We start from the raw sequence: 17,328 nt of genomic DNA on the forward strand, positions 1-17,328 counted from the left end.
ATTTTGTTGTTGATCTGCCTAAGGGGTGAAGCTGGATTGATGATAATTTGCTATGGAAACAGGGTCATCCTCCTGGTAGGCTACAGGGGTGCTGTCACATTATTAGCCAACCCCTACTCAAAGCTTTACTACAGAAACAATGGAGTCAGAGCCTTTCTGGTGGCTTGTATTGGAGTTGGGATCACTGTGGTGATAATTTGCAATGGTATACAGACTGTTCACTTGCCTAAGAGTCAGCTAGTGTGCAAGAGGGCAGGGGCTTCCTAGTGGATTGCCCTAGGCTTGGAATACTGCTATAGGTCCCCTGTTAAGAGGCTGCTGCTGCTACCTCATTCTCCTCCTACTCCAGTGAGAAGACATTTCCTGCCAAGCTGATAAGTTGCATCACTACTTTTAGATCAGTTCTGAGGTGGTTTTCTAGTTGTTTGAAGAGGAATTTGGGATTACTTCCTCCCTCTTCTATTTTGGTACCAGAAGCCTCCTTCTATAGTTTCTAAACTTTTTAGGTCCAAATGAACTGTGTTAGGAGTGAAAAAATGAGACTCTTTTACATTTTTTGTCCTCTCAAAAACTTTCTATCATGCACATATCAAAAAGGATTTTCTTTTTTAGAAATAGAAACATATAGCAAAAATAGAATTTATAACACATGGTCTGTTAGGCCAGGTTCTTGTTAAGAATTTGAATGTTCTTGATACATGGAAATGTATAAATTCACCCTGAAATGAAGAAGATAAATATTGTACCAACATAACCAGCTGGGAAGCCAAACTGTTCTAGGTTTTTTTTTTTTAATTAAAAAGCTAATAAATGAATCTAAATATAAAATTTTATATAATAATTCAGTATAGCAGGAGTTTTCTATTAACTTTGGTGCAGTGAAACATATACTGGATTTCAATTTGGATGATATGAATTAAAATTTCTTTTTTTCTCATATAATTGTATTTTTTCCCAAAATGCATGTGAAGATAGTTTCATCATTCATTTTTATAAGATTTTTGAGTTCCAATTTTTCTCCCTAACTTTTTTACCCCCTCTCTAATGCAAGCAATCTAATATAGATTATAGACATACAAGCATGTTAATCATATTTCCTCATTCATCACATTGTGAAAGAAGTATCAAAACAAAGAGGTAAAGTGTAGAGGGCCAGAACTCTGGAGAAGTATACTTGAAACAAGAATTTTACAACAAGGTATTAACTCAGTGGAATTGATGAGATAATGATTCTTTAGTTTACATATACTTAGTACTTAGAATGGTGATGTAATAGTTCTACAGTTGGCACATACTCAGTATGCTGTAATGATGTAATTATAATAGGGTATTTAAGGGCTGAGAGATGTGGGGACAGAATCAGACTGAAACTGTCAGACTGCTGGAGAAGACTGTGACAGACTGAGACTGGGTCAGATTGTGACAGACATAGACTGTGAAGGAGACAGACTGTGAAGGAGACAATAAAGATTTTAGACTCTATTCCTGTCCATCCTCAAGGTGACTATCTTGCTGTCTGGAGGACTTCCAGAAAGCTAGCCTGGACATTATAGGAAAGCCATGAGAAAGATAAAAAAGTGGAAATATTATGCTTTGATTCAGACGTCATAGTTTTTTTTCTTCTGGATGTGGATAGCATTTTCTACATGAGTCTTTTGGAGTTGTCTTGAATCACTATATTGCTGAGAAGAAATGTATCATAGTTGATCATCATAAATGTTATCGTTAATATGTACTGAATTCAATTTTCATTTCTACTCTCTTACCTCTATAACCACCCTTAAAACTTAGTTTCCACATCTGAAAAAATAGAGGCTTTAAATTACATTTTCAGCTCTAAATCTATCATTCTATAAGTCAAAGATAGAAATGAACTGGATAATGTTCTTGGGAACATGTTTTAGTAAGTTATTTAGCATGAATTTTTAAAGAAAAAAATTACATATGTATTTTTCAATTTTTGTAACCTTATTCTTCATAAGTTTGTATACAAAACTATGTTGAAAGAGAAAAAAAGAGAATATATGTATATATATATATATATGTGTATATATATATATAAATCTAGATAGTGTGACAAAAGAATAAGGGAGATGATTTTTTTAAAAGTAGAAGTAGGGAAGAGGACAAACTAGGATCTGATATCTCCCAATATTCCTCTCCAAACAACTTTAAAATAAAATCTCAAATCAAAATTTTGAGTAGTGCAGCCAAGAAAAGCTCAGAGGAAAGCATTTTTCCAGCCTAAGATAACCTGGGAGGTATCCAGGAGAGGTCTATAACACTGGAGTGTATGAAAACTTAGAATGACAGCAACAGCATCAGCAGTGGACCTTGGCAGTAGCCAAGACAGAAGCAGCAGCTTCTTCAGAAGCTGTTAGACTTAAGATGGTAAGGGGGTCAGACAACTGGTCAGAAAAACTTAATTGAGTACAGCTGGTGCTGATTGGTGAGTCTTTTGTCCATAAGCAGCTGTGAGGTCCAGAACTTATGATTGGTCACAATAGAGTAGTGATGGTGATCACAGTTCCAGACCCAAGAAGAGCAGTAGTATTTGTGGTTACAGCAGATCAAGTTCCCTTCCTAGATAAAGACCAGGAGAGCAGTAACTTGATGTCCCCCAGAATAACACTTTCTTGGAAACACCAAAAAGACCTCCAGAATTAAGAAAGCAGATTTAAAAAATGCCTGAAATTTCACACAGTGTCCCCAATGTCAGGTAAGGAAAGCATAATTGTAACAAAGCTTGAAATGAAAATATAAGTTGGGAAAATAAGCAAACACATTTAAAAAAAGAACTTGACTATAAAAAGCCACTAATATGCCAGAGAAGGCATAAACTAAGGCATAGACTCAGAAAAAGATAATAATGTGATATTTATTAAAAATAAAGGATTTCTAAATATTCCTAATTAAAAATAGCAGAGTGGGATAGAAAATCTGACATTCAAACACAAGACTCAAGAAAAACATATAAAAGACAAATAGAAAAGAGTAATCATAAGGAAATTAGGACAGTTTAACTTTATATTCCTATAAGCAAAGATGATCCAAATATCTCCTAAAGATTTTATCATTATTAAGAAGTTAAAAGTTAGGAGTCTACATAAATGGCATGAAGGTAAGTCAATTATATTGGGATGATCTCCACAAAAATAATATATAGGTAAGAAAGAGGGATGTATTAGGAAGAGGGGGAAGGGAGATGTTGATTGGGAACGTTTTTCTTACATAAAATATGTGCACAAGAAAGTGGACAGAAAAACGAGGGTGAGTTATTGAGGGCAATGTTTAAACCTCACTCTCAACAGAATTGCTTAAAAGAAGGAATCTCTCTGTGTATGGGGGGAGGTATGTGAATAAATATCTATCTATCCACACATCAGTTGAATATAGAAATCTATTTTGTCCAAAATGAAGATAGGAGGAGAAAGAGATAGATATGGGGGAAGAGCTCATAAGGGGAAAGACAGATTTAGATTGGGGGAGGTGGTCAGAGATAAGACAAATTCTTGAGACTGGACAAGACTTAGAGAAAGATAAACAGAAAAAATGGGATAGAGGGAAATAATAAGTTAATCATTATAACAGTGAGTGTGAATGAAATGAGCTAATAGAATATTTTAGAAATATTTTAGAATACAACAATATATTGTGTTTAAGAGACACATAAGGAAAAGATAAACATATACAGAGTTGACATGAAGGGCTGGAGCAGAATCTATTATTCTTCACCTGAAGTGAAGAGAGCAGGGTGGCATTCATAATCTCAGAAAAAGGAAAAGCAAAATTGCACCTAATTGAAAGAGATAATCAGGGAAACTACATTTAAAATAAGGTTAATATCAAAAATTTTACAGCAATTTTCTCTGATAAAGTCCTTTTTTTCTCAAATATATAGAGAAATGAGCAAAATTTTTTTTTATTTATTTTTTATTATAGCTTTTTATTTAGAAGTTATATGCATGGGTAGTTTTATAACATTGACAATTGCCAAACCTTTTGTTCCAATTTTTCCCCTCCTTTGCTCCTCACTTCCCCCAGATGGCAGGTTGACCAATACATGTTAAATATGTTAAAGTATAAATTAAATACAAAATAAGTATACATGTCCAAACAGTTATTTTGCTGTACAAAAAGAATCAGACTCTGAAATAGTGTACAATTAGACTGTGAAGGAGATTAAAAAATGAAGGTGGACAAAAATAGAGGGATTGGGAATTCTATGTAATGGTTCTTAGTCATCTCCCAGAGTTCTTTCGCTGGGTGTAGCTGGTTCAATTCATTCCTGTTCCATTGGAGCTGGTTTAGTTCATCTTATTGCTGAAGATGGCCACATCCATTAGTATTGATCATCATACAGTATTGTTGTTGAAGTACATAATGATCTCCTGGTCCTGCTCATTTCACTCAACATCAGTTCATGTAAGTCTCTCCAGGCCTTTCTGAAATCATCCTGTCGGTCATTTTTTACCGAACAATAATATTCCATAATATTCATATACCACAATTTATTCAGCCATTCTCCAACTGATGGGCATCCATTCAGTTTCCAGTTTCTGGCCACTACAAAAAGGGCTACCACAAACATTCTTGTACATACAGGTCCCTTTCCCTTCTTTAAGATCTCTTTGGGATATAAGCCCAATAGTAACACTACTGGATCAAAGGGTATGCAGTTTAATAACTTTTTGAGCATAGTTCCAAATTGTTAGAATCCTAGTGTTAACTCAATGGAATTGAGAAGATACTTTCTGGTTCACACATCAGAGTAAATCCTTACAAAGTGTTAAGTCACTAGTATTGATAGAAACAATGCTTAAGTTAATACCTTTGAGAGTTCACACATTAGCTCACACATTACTTCACACACTTGGGAGATTTCAGGATTCAGTATGAGATATCCAAATTCACACCTCCCATAATCCCACTCTCAGAGGAGGAGTCAACCTTTGAGTTTACACTTCTAAAAGAGCATAAAAACAGCTGAGCTCAATCAGGAGAGTTCAGTTGAAAAGATTGAGAGGGGAGCATCATTTGGAGATTGAGAAGCCACAAGTCGGAGTTGAGCTAGAGGCAGAAGCTGGCAGAGGAAAAAGACAAGCTGCAAGAGCTCTTAGAACCAAGGAGGGAGAGAGGCCTCTAAGAAAGCTAATAACCAGGCCCAAGGAAAGAGACAAGACTTGGAAAGAGAAAATAAGTTTGGATTTTAACAGCTGGCTGCATTTAGGGTGATTATTACTCTGAACTGAAACTAAGGCTGCCTCCAGAAAACCTCCCCAAGAAACCTGCTCTCCCAGAGAACCATCATATATTATACAAAAGAAGAGAACACCACACCAGATTGTTCTCCAGAATGGCTGGATGTATTCACAATTCCACCAACAATGTATTAGTGTCCCTGTTTTCCCATGTCCCCCCCCCAATATTCTGCATTATCTTTCCTTGTCATTCTAGCCAATCTGACAGGCATATAGTGGTATCTCAGAGTTATCTTAATTGAGCAAAATGTTTTTAAAAGAAAACATTCATTCCTCTGTTGATAAATACTTGAAGCACGTGAACAAGCCTTTTTCAGAAGAAGAAAAAGCTATGTATATTATATGATATTATATGATAAAATGTTCTAAATCACTCTTGGTTAGAGAAAGGAAAATTGTAAAAATTCTGATATATCACCTCACAGCTATTAGAAGTTACACACCCTGGAGCACATCAATGAAAACAGATACATTAAGAAACTGTTAGTGAAGTAGTGAACCTCCAGAATGGTTCTGGAAAGTAATCTGGAACTATATTCTAAAGGCTATCAAACTGGGCATACCCTTTGATCCAACAATAACACTAACAATAAAGAAAAAGGAAAAGGATATGTTGGTACAAAAATATTTAAAGCACTTCTTTTTTGTAGTGGCAAGGATTTGGAAATTAAGGGGATGTTCATCAGTTGGGGAAATGATTGAATAAGATAGATTGAATATTATTAATATGGAGTACTATTGTGCTTTAAGAAATGATGGGGGGTTGTTTTAGGGGGTAAACCTATAGCAAAAACCTGGCAAAACCTATATGACTGATGCAATGTAAGGTGAGAACCAAGAGATCATTGTGATCAGTAACAGCAATGTTTTTTGCTTGTTTCTTTGGATTTTTTTGTAATAGCAATGTTGTAATGATGATCTGTAAAACTGTAAAATCTGATCAATATCTGATCAATAGAGTTATCCAAGACAATTCCAGAAGGACTCATGATAAAAAAAATGCTATCCTCTCTGGCAAGAGAATTGATGAACTCAGGTGTAAAATGAAACATAATTTTCTGACTTTGTGTTTTCTTTGGCATTATTTGTTTGTTTTGTTATATTGATAATATAGAATTATGTTTTGTATGATTTCACTTGTATACTTGATATATTGTTTGCTTTTTCAATGTAGGGACAGGGTAGGAGGAAGAAGAAAATTTGAAAATCAAAATTTAAAAGAAAAGTGTATTAAAATAAATAATAAATATTTAAATTTAAAAAATAATTTTTTAAAAATACAAGTGCCATCCTTTACATCATAAAACATCCCCAGATAAATTGAAGAATATGTTTTAATGCTAACAAAGATCACCTTCTTGAACCATTTTAAAAAATAGACCTCCCCTCTAAAAACCAATACAGGTTATATAAATAGCAAAATTCTAAATCAATCAAGACTCAGGTGTAGCCATAGTTCTCTATGAATCTTCAAAGTCTTATCTTTTGTCTACATATGAGAATATTTATTTAGAAACTATGACCTCTCTTTTTTGTCTCTGTTGCAGGGGGACAAATAACTGTAAAAAATAAAACAATTAGAGTATAGGTTGTATATCTCCTGTTTTCCTATTCAAAATCATCTGTGTTTGGAAATCATACTTTCTTTATATTAAAAAGGACATTGCCTTTTTTTACTAAAAAAAAATGACAATGCAATTTATTCCCAAAATGACTCTAATCACATGATATGAATAATTATTTCAGACATCCCCTTAATTTCCAAATCCTTGCCACTACAAAAAAGAAGTGCTTTAAATATTTTTGTACCAACATATCCTTTTCCTTTTTCTTTATTGTTAGTGTTATTGTTGTATTTCAGGCTACAAACAAAAGTTTAGATATATATGTGCAGATATGTTTAAATATCTAAATATGTATTTATTATGTATACATTTGTATACATGTAGTTGTATGTATTGGTATTCCCAACTAAATTCCCTGTGCTTACATTTTTTGTGTTGGTTCCAGGATACAGAACCAAAAGATATGTGTGACTTTTTTTAAGGACCATATATAGTGATAGCTAGTTACGTAGATATATTATTTGTAAAGGTATCAATGTCAAAAGCGAGGATGGTTGATGAAATTGGCTAAAATAAGTTTATGATCAAAGGTATTCACATCGAAATGACATACTATGTCCATTGATGTTAAAAAATAAAACAGTAAAAGACTTTGTAATTTGGTCATTTGATGTTTTTAGGTACAGAGTACAAGTGATATTTCGAGATGTGGTAAGTTTTGGTGTAGTTGCAGTTACTATCATTTTTCCTGGTATAGAGAAGAAAGCCATTCCTTTGTATCATTTACTAAACATTTTCTGTGATAATATGATGCAGTGTTTAAATTTTATTTTGTTAAATATTTCCCAATTATATTCAAAAGACAATACTAATTATTTTAAATTTTCAGTTCCAAATTCTTTCCTTTTAATCCTTTGAGAAGACAAGCAATCTGGTATCAATTATACATGTGAAATCATGCAAAACATATTTTCATATTATCCATGTTGTTAAAAAAACACAAGGAAAAATGAGAGAACAGAAACAAAAGTTTACATATATATACACACACTTCAATTAGAATTCAGAGTTTATCAGTTTTCTTTCTGGGGCTGGATAGCACTTTTCATTATGGGTCCTTTGGCACTGTCTTGGATCATTGTCATGATGGGCAACTGGGTGATGCAGTGGATAAGAATGCTGAGTTTTGAGTCAGAAAGATTCATTTTATTGAGTTCAAATATGTCATCACTTGCTAGCCTTGTGACCCTAAACAAGTTACTTAATGCTATCTGCCTTGGTTTCCTCATCTTAAAATGAGCTAGAGAAGGAAATGACAAACCACTCTAGTATCTTTCCTAAGAAAATCCCAAATTAAGTCACGAAGAATCATATACAACTGAAGTGATTGAAGCCAAACTTTATTTCGATCAGAGTAGTTTTTTCTTTCAATTTTTCAACATTGATCAACCTTACTCTATTACTTCATTGTGTGCTTTCTTAGAGAACAATAGTATTCCACTACAATCATGCACCAAACTTATTTAGCCATTCCCCAATTGAGTATCTCTCAATTTCTAATTCCAACCACAAAAGGAGTTGCTATAAATATTTTTTGTACAAATAGCTCTTTTTTTCCTTTTATTTAATCTCTTGGGTATATAGGCATAATAGTAAAACTGCTGGATCAAATGGTGGTCACAGTTTCATAGATCTGTGAGTATAGTTCCAAGTTGTTGTCCACAGTGGTTGGACTACTTCAAAATTCCATTAACAGTGCATTAGTATCCCAATTTTTCCTCATCCTCACTAGCATTTGTCATTTTCTTTTCCTGTCATGTTAGCCAAAATGATAGGTGTTAGGTAACACATCACAAGTCTTTTATTTTGCATTCCTCTAATCTTTAGTGAGTGATTTAAAGAATTTTTAAGTCACTATTGATAACTTTGATATATTCTTTTGAAAACTGCCTGATTGTATCCTTTGACCACTAATAAATGAGGAATGGTTCTTATTTTTATAAATTTTGCTCACTTCCTTATGTATTTAGAATTGATGCTTTTAAGTGAAATGCTGCAAAATGTTTTCTTAGTTTCCTGTGTTCCTACTAAATTTAGCTGCATTTGTTTTGTTTGCATAAAAAATTAATTTTATGTAGTCAAAATTATCTTTTCTTCCCATGATCTTTTCTGTCTCATGTTTTGTCTTAAACTCTTCCCTTATCCATCGAGAATACTTAATATATTCCACAGATTCACATATGTATTTCTTAGCCAGTACAGGTTTATATTTATATTTACCATTTTATAATATAGCTTGAAATTTGGAACTACTAGATTATGTTCATTTGCATTTTAAATTGATTATCTTAATACCTTTTTTTTTCCTTCCAGATGAATTTTGCTATTATTTTTTCTGCCTCTATAAAATGAGGCTTTAGTAGTTTGGTTAGTATGATATTAAGTAAATTAACAGGTAGAAATGTTATTTTTTATTATACTTACCCATGAAGAATTAATATTTTCCAGTTGTTTAGATCTTTATTTATGTGAAAAAGTGCTTTTAATTATCTTCATATAGTCTCTGGATTTGTCATGACAGATAGGTTTCCAAGTATTGCAAGCAATTATCTATCTTTTGTTGCTGTATTTTGTTGGTAGTATATGAAATAATGGTGTTTGATGTGGGTTTATTTTATTTCTTGCAACTTTGCTAAAGTTGTTCACTATTTAAACTAGTTTTTAGTTAATTCTCTAGAGTTTTCTAAGTATACTATCATATCATCTGCAAACAATAATAGCTTTGTTTCCTCAATGCTTATTTTTATTCCTTCATTTTCTTTTTTCTTATTGATATAGCTACCTTTTTTTTTTACAAATAAAAAACATTTTTAAAGTCAAAATGTGACAATTTGAATTATTGAGGAAATTTCTTTCTTTTTAAAAATTTGAATCCCTTATGATTACAATCAATTCTTCACCTTAGGATTCCTCTTTGCTCAGAACATAGTCCCTGATCCCATGTGATCAAAAATTATATTACTCCTCAGGGATTTTACTTCCTCTTGAACACAAGTATTCTGCACCCCTGAAACTATGACCCAGAAGTGGGTCAAACTATGGATTTATTTCCAATACTAGCAAATGGGACCCTGTAATGTTCTTCTAACCAGTTAACAGACTTCTTACAGGTCTTTGTCTTGAGAGCTCCCAAAAGAGCTACTGGTAGCCTCACCTAGTCCCACTGCTGATGTTTCATTTTTGTGGGCTCCAGGCCAGCTTCCATTCCTGTGTCACAGATTTCATTTTTTCCCTCCTAATATGGCTTGTGCTAGAAAAATGTCTCACTCTGATCTTTTGTTGACTGTGCCATTCTAGAATATAATTTGAGGTATTTTTTTTAAGTTATTTGGAAAGGAATTTTGGGAGAGGTCATACTAGCACTTGCCCTACTCCACCATTTTCCCATAACACTGTTTTAATAATAATGTAAAAATGCAAAATTAACTGTTATTAGTATGAAACCATTTTATATGTCCCCATATTCTCCACCCCCAAAAGAAAAGTGGAAATACATTACATGTAAGCATATTCCTTAACATTTTAACAATCAGAATTTCATTATATGCATTGTAGTGGAGAGGCAGATAATGACTGAGTCAAATTATTAATGAGTATTTTCAAGCAATATTAAGGAACAATCAAATAATAATCAAAGTGACACACAGAAACTTTGAGGAAGAGTAGCATTTGGAAAGGGGTAATGTACCTTTAAGATATAAATCTATTGAAATCCAGCCCTAGACATTGCCAGGGTCACTCTGCTTATTACTTTATGACATTTCCAGATTAAAGGTGCAGTAGGGGCTCACATTAATTTGCTTAATGTTTGACTAGAAATGCTTCCCATAACTATTAGAGCACACTTTGGGCTCTCTTCATTTTAGAGCTCTTGTCAGTCATTTGAGAATGATATGCCCTGTGACTAGGATGAATAAACACATCATATATTAAGCAGTGCTTAGATGTAAAGAGTCTGGAGAATGCCAACAACTAATTCTGAGGAAGGAGAAAAAACAGAAATGTATCTGAAAATATAAAGGTAAAACTGTGGCAAAACTGTCTGGTACAATAAAAGTCCTTAAGATATTTTGTTTTCAGAGATACTATTTTAAAAATAGGCTTTTTTGGCCATTATTTTGGGAAAGAACCTGGATAAATAGTGAAATTTGAATCTATCTCTCATTAGACTTCATACATTGAGATAAAAAACCAAGAATCTCTAGAAATGAATTTCTCATATAATTTAATAACATTTGTATTTTATTATTTGGGAGTAACTCTAAAAACTGGCACTATTAGAATCTGCATATTTTGACAAGTTATTAACCAAAATGTTTGTTTTACTACTGATTTTCCAAAAGAGTATCAGGAAAGGAAAAAAAAAAAACCTTTTTTTTTTGTAATGAGACTCCAGATATAAACATTTTAGCTTGAGTAGATTTTAAAACATTCTATATAAGTGCTATAAAAAAGCAATGATGATGATGATGATTTTTTAAATCAATGATTTTTAAAATTTTCCAATTGTTAGCCAGTAAGCTTAAAGATTTCTTGGTACTAACTTGGAAAGGGAGGAAGGATTGAGCAGTACAGGACAGAATAGTTAAAAGAAAGCTAGGGTGCCTAATTTTTATGAGATTTTTACAAGCATCATCACTGTAACTTTGTGGAATTTTTTTAATGCTTATGTTTGCAAAATTTGAGTACATATAATTCCAACAAACTTGAAATTAGTTTTTAAGTCAGACCACATGATTCTGATTCAGTGCTAATGATTTTATACAACTTTAAAACTGTTCAAAGTCCTGAGAAGAGCCTGGAATGAAGATGAGTGTGTATTGTTACTGGTTGAACTAATCAGTCCTATCTCAAATTCTAATTACATTACTCCTCAGTCACAGTAGCAACACTTGCTACAATTCCTGAATGTCTAGGAACAATCTCCTGTTCTGTTCTGTCATCATAGTCAGGAAAAGAACACATCTGTGCTTCCATTCTTGTAAGTAAGCCAAGGGAGTTCCATTTGTTAACAGAAAGAAACTATTAATGAAATTACAAATTAAAAGTCTGACATTGTTCTGAAGGCCACAAATCTGACACATATGGAAAGGGAGTGCTATGCAAGAGAGATCAGTACTTGTCCTGTGTTTTTGGAATTAAAGGAAAAACAAATAGTACTGAAGAATATAATTTGCTTTTCAGCAGAAGGAATGAATAATTTATGTTGAATGATGAAAATAGTTCTATAGTCTTAAAAATATCAATATAAATAGTGTGGCAAATATGTTAACATTCCCATAAAGTGTAATTAACCTTTAAAAAGTAGCAATGGATTAAAGTGTAAACAATGTAAAAATATAGGCATTAATATAAATTGTGAAATAGAACTGTCAAATGTTCACTTAGCAAGCTAAGTGACCCTATGACAGGATGGAGAAATAAAGTAACAGTGAAACACATTTCTATCTAGGTTATAACTACCTTGTCAGGGAACCAAGTTTAATTTTATCCTTTCTAGTCAGCTTAAACCATTGGTGGTACATGATAACTGCCAAATAACTTTATTCTGTCTTTCATTTTTATCTTTGTATCTTCAGTGTTTATTGAAGTGTCTTACATATAGTAGGTGTCTAATAAGTGCTTGTTGAATTGAATTAATTCTACAAATATGTATTTAGTAACATCTAAATCATCTACATCTTCAAATGAGCTACTATAATCAGATAAGATGCACATTTTTCATGAGCTTTGAATTTTAATCTTAAAGGATACAGCATTTACCTAAATGTAAATGCATACACATATATCCATGTGAATTAATACATACACATGTATAAACATGTATATGTATACTACATATATGGACATATTATCCATAGCAAGTATATGCATGTGGTTATGCATAGCTATTTTATAAATCATTTGGCAACATAAAGTATGAAACTTGGTAATGAATAATTATCTTTTAGTGAAAGATTCTTCTATTGGTGGCCAATAAAGTATTATCACTTTTAGGACAGGAGATAATTCATTATATTAGCTTGAAAACTAATGAAAGATCAACCTGACAACGATAATGAATTAAAGTTGTTGACAAGGACTGGGCACCTATACACTCACTTTTCCTTTTGTTAATTCTGAGTCTTTCTCTATATTTCCTTCTCTCAATTAGACATAGAAAAGTGTGGCCCTCCCCTTTTAGAAAGAAGCTTTTAGATTAATCATATTATCTTAAGGTTCCAAATCTCCATGCCTGCCTGACCTTTCTTCCGTTAGAATCCATTATCTTAAACTATCACAATAATCCTGGCTTTAGGGAGGGAGAGAGGAAAGCAGGAATCAAACCTAATAGATGGCAAATAAGATTAATCTATGATCTAAGTGCCGATTACACTTGGCCCTGCCCTTGAACACCCAGGTGTAACCTTGAAATTCACATCCGCTAACTCAGTACAATTGGATTGAGGGTCCCTGAAGACCTTAAGGGGCAGCTGGCCAAACTTTACCCATTATTCCCCAGGGAGATCTGAGCTGTCTCAATCTCAAACTCTTTTACTTGTGGAATCTGGCAGTTGTGCTTTTTTAAATGTTTGTTTTGGGATGATTCACATTTTTTAGATAAAATACTTATTTGGGGCCCTTGAATTTTGTTTGTCAGAAGCAACCAGCCATGGAATGAGTGAACTTTTACCTGGACCTCACAAGAGGAGAACAAATGACCCAGCTTCTTAAAATCTGATAGTTGTACCAAAATAAATGAAAGTCTTTGCCTTTTTCAAAACACTGACATATTTATTTCTAAAATGACATATACTTGATAATAACCAAAAGGGGGAAAAATCTGTAACCCACTATGTTTCTTTTGAACTTTTGAGTTGCTTATTTTTCTTTCATATGTCTTGGGGTCTTAGCAAGGACATCCCCGTGGTAAGATAGAGTATAGAATCAGAAAGTCCCATGTCACTGATGACACAGAAACAAATGGGGCAAAATCTTAGAAGGAAAAATAGCTTTTTGCGACCAAAAGAACACTGTATCAGAGAACAAAGAGCTAAAAAGAAATCATATATTGTTGGCTGTGTATGTTAGCATTCTTTGTTGGGGAGAAAAGAAAGTAAAGAAGGCAAAAACAGATTAGCCAAAGGGAAAAAAAAAATCTCTGATCTCATATCAGCAAGCTCCACACAGAGAAAAAGTAGGGGAATGTGTAAGGGAATGGGTAATATTAAACAGTGGGCAGGCAATAAAAAGGAGGAGGGGAAAACTTCTGCATAAACAAAGGATGACAATGATATTTGAAATGAAACTTAGAGTTGGTGAGGTGAAGGAAAACTGCAAATCTGTTTTTAGGTAAGATCCCTGATAAAAAACTGCATTCTGCTGAGAAGTATCCACAATGAAGCTAAATCAAGAACATCACTGATGCAGTAAGAGAAATTCTTTTTCTGCTGTTCATGTTATTTTTATTCCAGAGATCTCAACCTGGCATTTTTCACAAGAACAAGGTTTTTTTTTTCCCAAAATGTGGAAGAATTTTTAAGAAAAGTTATTTAGAGGCAAATAATTCTTACTCAATTTGCTGAAATAAATCAAACATGCAGAAATCTAAGGATTTCTGCAATCTTTATACAAGCCTGTATAGAAAAAGATGCTAGTCAGCTAATCATTTGAGAGAATGTCATCAATTCGTTCTAGAGAATTGATTCAAGAACCAATAAGTGTTTGAAAAGCCAAATAGTACCAGCCCACTCACCCTACTATTGTCTTTTTATTTTGCTTTCAATACCCATGACAAAGTGACTTGAAATATCTGTTGCTTATATTTAGAAAACTGCATTTTGCAGAAGCTTTTATTGATATCTGGAAGTCTTAATAATGACTACATATTGAAGTGAGTTCTTAATACTTTTTCTCCCTCAATAACTATTACAGGAATATTTATACTTTAAAGCTTTGCATGATTCTGGTGTGGTGCTGGCAGCTGCTGCTAAGACAGAGTAGAAAAGTAATAAAGGCATCTTAGAGAACTTTGCTTTTCTCTAGTCATTTAGCAGAGTGACATTTGGACTTAATGTAAAGTTTTAGCTTGCTATCTGTCCAGAGAGGGTTAACTCGCACTCACAGCAGGCAGTCTCATGCCATTAAGTCAGGGAGAGTAATGAAATTTCATTTAATTTGTCAGGAAGAAAGTGCTAATGTTAAAAGGCATTTAATAAAAAGGTGGGGGGGGGATTCTTTGAGAGGGAGCCCTTAAGTAATTACTTCAAGTGTCTTAGGCCTACTCACCAGAATATTTACATTAGTGTCTTACACTGGCACAGTGTAATTAAATTAGTGCAACATTTACATTCCATTCTTCTACTTCTTCTTTTTCTTCTTCTTTTTTTAAGGAAGTGTGATTTTATTAACAATTCTTGTCCAAATAAGAGACTTGATCTAATCAGATCAGGTATTAGTTTTTTTTGTTTTTTTTTTTTTTTGTTTTTGTTTTTGTTTTTAATGTTCTCAGTGAGGGAACTGCTGAGTTAAAGTGGCCGATGTGTATGTAGGGGAGGGGATGGAGAGGTGGAAGATAGAATAAATGGGAGAACTTATACGTATTGTTCTTCAGTTGGAAAAGTGCCATCTTTTATCTACGCTAGTTTGACATGGAGAACTCTGTTCAACAGCTCCAGGCTGTCAACATATTGCAATAGATTTCTCTGGTCCAGGACCAGTTCTCTTTTAAAGTTGAGTGAGAAAAGGAGGCAAGAGATGCTTAAATGTAAGATGAAAGGAAGCATTTGTGAAGTCAGGCTCAGGAGGCACATCTCTCACCACTTGAGTTTTGGTTTATTACAGAATTCAATCCCATCACTTGTAATGGCAAGGGAAGATAGTTCAGGTTCCCAGAAGTTCTATGGTAAATGAAATGTATGTGTGTGAGGGAAAACATAGAAAAGAAGTGAGCAAGGAGCCATGCTTGTTTCAAACAAGCAGGCATTAAACAGTACTTTGAAAATTGTTTGAAGAAAAATAACTAAAACTGCTCATAATTTTTGACTCAGTAATACTGTTTCTGGGCTTATACCCAAAAGAATATAAAAAACAAACAAAACCCAGTAAGGATCAGTAAATATCAAATATTCGTAGCAGCAGCACTTTAATTATAACAATCAATAATTACGACTTTATTAAGTGCTACGCATTGGCTAAGTGCTATGAGTGTCCCTCAAGGTAGCACAGCAAATAGAATATTAGACATAGAGTCTGGAATATCTGGATTCAAATTTTGCCTCAGACGCTTACTAGTTGTATGACCCTAGGCAATTCATTTTACTTTTATTTACCTCAGGTACCTCTATTTACCCCAGTTTCCTCATCTGTGGAGAGCATATCCTGCCCAGGATTGTGGTGAGAATAAGTCAAAGCTCAGCAGCCATGAATGACTATGGAAGTTGCTTTATAAAGAAAAGTGAGCATCACAGAATCAAAATTTTGAATTGTGGCACAATACTTCTGAGAATTCTTTGGATGGCAAAAATGTAAAATCAGTCAATATTTCAAGAAATTTATTCATATTATTCATTGGAAAATCAAATACCACAGATGAAGCTTAACTATCACAGCCAAATAATAAGATAGGATTCAATGGAAAAGATTCTGATATTGGACAAATTGAAGGCAAAAGGAGGAGGGGACAGCTGAGAATGAGCTGGATAGATTGTAGCATGGAAGCAATAAATATGACCTTGGGCAGATTTTGTGAGATAGTGGAGAATAGAAGCACCTGTTCTACTTTGGGTCTGGGGGTCATGAAGAGGTGGACATGCCCAAATAACAGAATCACCATAAAATTCTGTAAACCTTAAATCACTGTATAATGCTAACTATTGTCATAATATTAGTATTATCTATAGAATAGATAAGCAAACTGTGTTGTACAAATGGAGCACTAATGGGCACTATGAAATGACTATGAAGAATTGAGATGAACATGGAATTTTATGAATTAATGCAGAATTAAATTTTTTAAAAATTAAGAGTGAAAATTATAATGAAATTATTTTAAAAGACCATTAAAAAGAAGTTGAACTTACATGACCGAAAATGATTTTGGAGAACAGAGTACAGATAACTGAATGGAACACACCTCCTCCTAGTAGAGGAGCAAGGGATCTGATTTGATATAGTCAGTGGTTTGGTTGTTTTTGATTAAATTCTTGTTGTGGTTGTTGTTATTTCAAAGGGAGAATTTAGCTGGGGATAGAAGTGAAATAAACATAATTTTAAAATGAAAAATTAGATTAAATTTATTTTTAAATGAAAATAGTTCAGCTCATTTTTAAATTACAAAAAAGTCCTTTTTACTGTTATAAAGCAAAAACTTCAAAAAAATTCCAAAACATGATGATTATTTGAACCAATATGTGAGCTTGTAAGTATGAATACATGGAACATAGTAAATGTCTAATAAATGT

The 17,328-nt window shown here is 33.2% G+C and overlaps 1 long non-coding RNA gene across 1 annotated transcript in view; it reads left to right on the top strand.

The window, feature by feature from the left end:
* Positions 1 to 2,527: 2,527 nt before the first annotated feature.
* Positions 2,528 to 17,328, top strand: part of LOC116421856 — a 30,918-nt gene continuing 16,117 nt past the window's right edge. Inside the window, exon 1 of the long non-coding RNA XR_004232428.1 lies at positions 2,528 to 2,719. This is a non-coding gene — a long non-coding RNA (uncharacterized LOC116421856). The remainder of the gene's footprint in view (positions 2,720 to 17,328) is intronic.

The sequence above is a fragment of the Sarcophilus harrisii genome, chromosome 2, assembly GCF_902635505.1.
Source record: "Sarcophilus harrisii chromosome 2, mSarHar1.11, whole genome shotgun sequence".
NCBI lineage: Eukaryota > Metazoa > Chordata > Mammalia > Dasyuromorphia > Dasyuridae > Sarcophilus > Sarcophilus harrisii.